Consider the following 2,139-nt stretch of genomic DNA (forward strand, 5'->3'; position numbering starts at 1 on the left):
CCACCCGCCATCGAGGCCACCCGCCATGGCGTTGGGTGCTAAATTCTCCATGGCCACCTCAAGCTGGGGGCGGAGAAGGAGGGGAGGGGAAGACGCCGTGTTGTGGAGCAGCAGGAGCAGCCCGCCATGGGGGAAGCGTTGGTGAAGGTGCACAGCTGGTGTGCTGAGGTGAAACCTGGCCGTGGCGGGGCAAAACCGGGGTCTGCCAGGGTGAAACGTGGGTGTGGTGAGGGAAAATGTGGATCTACTGAGGAAAAGTGCAGACCTGAGGAAAAACGCAGATCTACTGAGGAAGATCGTGGATTTGCTGAGGGAAAACCTGTATTTACTGAGGAAAAATGTGAATTTGCTGCTCGAAAGGGCAAATCTTCTGAGGTAAAATAGAGATCTTGTCAGGAAAAATGCATATCTGCCAAGGAGAAGTGCAAATCTGAGGAGAAATGTGGATCTGAGGGGAAGTGCAGATCTTCTGAGACAAACCAGGGATTTCCTGGGGGAAGATGCAGATCTGCTGAGGGATAATACGGATCTGAGGAAAACCGTGGACCCGCCAAGGAAAAATGCAGATGTTCTGGGGAAAATCACGGATGTACCAGGTTAAAAGCAAGAATCACCCTGGATGCAAGGGTCCTGGAGACCTTTGGGCTGCGTGGTCCCTGTGGCCATGCCCGTGGGCAGGATGCGGGTCACTTGGACCTTCCTGTGGTGGCCATGGGGGCCATGCCACGCTCTGCTGTGCCATCATGGGTGTGCCAGCCACCGGCCAGGGTGCTGGGGACTGCCTGGGTGCGTGGGTGGCATTCAGCAGCCTGGAAGTGCTGCAAAGCAAGACGGGGCGGTCTGAGGCTCTGGTGGTGCCTCCTCCTCCTCCCCACAGCCTTCACACCCCAATTTTTGTTGTCCCCTCCCATGGCTGAGTATCCTACAGCTGCTGTCTATCACAGGCTCACGGGGCCATGGGATGGTCCACGGGTGCAGCACACCCTCTGATGCTCTATGTGGGGGGTCACAGCCCCATTGCACCCAGTTCTCCGTCCACACACCTCCCTGGGCCACTTCCTACATGTTACCCATCAAGGCCTATTATCAGGGAACAGAGAAGCTGCATCCATGATGTTTCAAGGAGGTTGGGTGTGTGGAGTGGGATGAAGGATGCGAGGGGAGCAGAGGTGCTTTCCTCCCACCTTTCCCCAAGGAACTGTTGTGGGATCTTCACCCCCATGGTGGACTCTGGGGGCAAACCCTCCTGAAGACCCCCACCTGGTCTTGTCTCCCTCAAGGAGGCCAACGGCACTGCTCAGGGAAGGGCTGCTGGAACTTTATGCACAAAGGACGATGGGGGCATTCATTCATGGTCTAGAAAGAAAATCCTGGGCTCCTCCAGCACTGAGCTCCTGCAGCCTGGAAGAAGGATTCCGGGTGCAGACATTCTTCTCCCGGGGATGCTGCTGTCCCTTGTCCCACTGCTGCTCACCTGGTGCCCCAGCCAAAAACCCCCGTGTCTGTCTATCCTGTGTTTGTGCTTACGAGCTCTCCTTCCACCTACGCAAGGAGCTATTTTTAGCAGACACTAATCAAGTGTCAGTGCTGGCTCTGAGCGTGGCTTTCAAGCCCAGGGCTCATGCCTGTGCCGAGCGCTTGCAGGAACTCAAGCGCGTGTTTTCTTTTAAATTTAGTTGAGAATTTATACAACACGCCGCAGAGCAGTGTCAGTTATTTTGGGCTCATCACACCTGAGCCCACACCGAGTTATCACCAGGTGACTCTCCATTTCGGCAAGGGCTTGGCAGAACACCCGCCTCCTGCCCCGCTCTCCTCCCTGCCGGCACTGCCTCCCTGCCTTGCCTAATCCCTCAGGAGCCGGCCCCGAGCCAGGGATGCCCTGCTGAGGGGTAGGTTTGCTCCTCTTGGCCCATTTATCTCCAGCACATGGATGTTGCATCGGCACTTTGAATCATGCGGGAAAGGAAAATATTCTGTGTCCAGCCGCAGGGGTGACAGCCTCCTCTGAGCAAATCCTCCTCGCAGGGCTGGCTGGCTCCCCAGCTGCTGAGGTTGCTTTGTCCTGCTAGCAGCTTCCTGGGGACCTAGACCTGCTCCTCGCCGTGTCCTGAGCAGCTCTGATTCAGCAAGAGCAGG

The sequence above is a fragment of the Pterocles gutturalis genome, unplaced genomic scaffold (genome assembly GCF_000699245.1).
Source record: "Pterocles gutturalis isolate BGI_N339 unplaced genomic scaffold, ASM69924v1 scaffold4050, whole genome shotgun sequence".
In the NCBI taxonomy this organism is placed as follows: Eukaryota; Metazoa; Chordata; class Aves; order Pterocliformes; family Pteroclidae; genus Pterocles; species Pterocles gutturalis.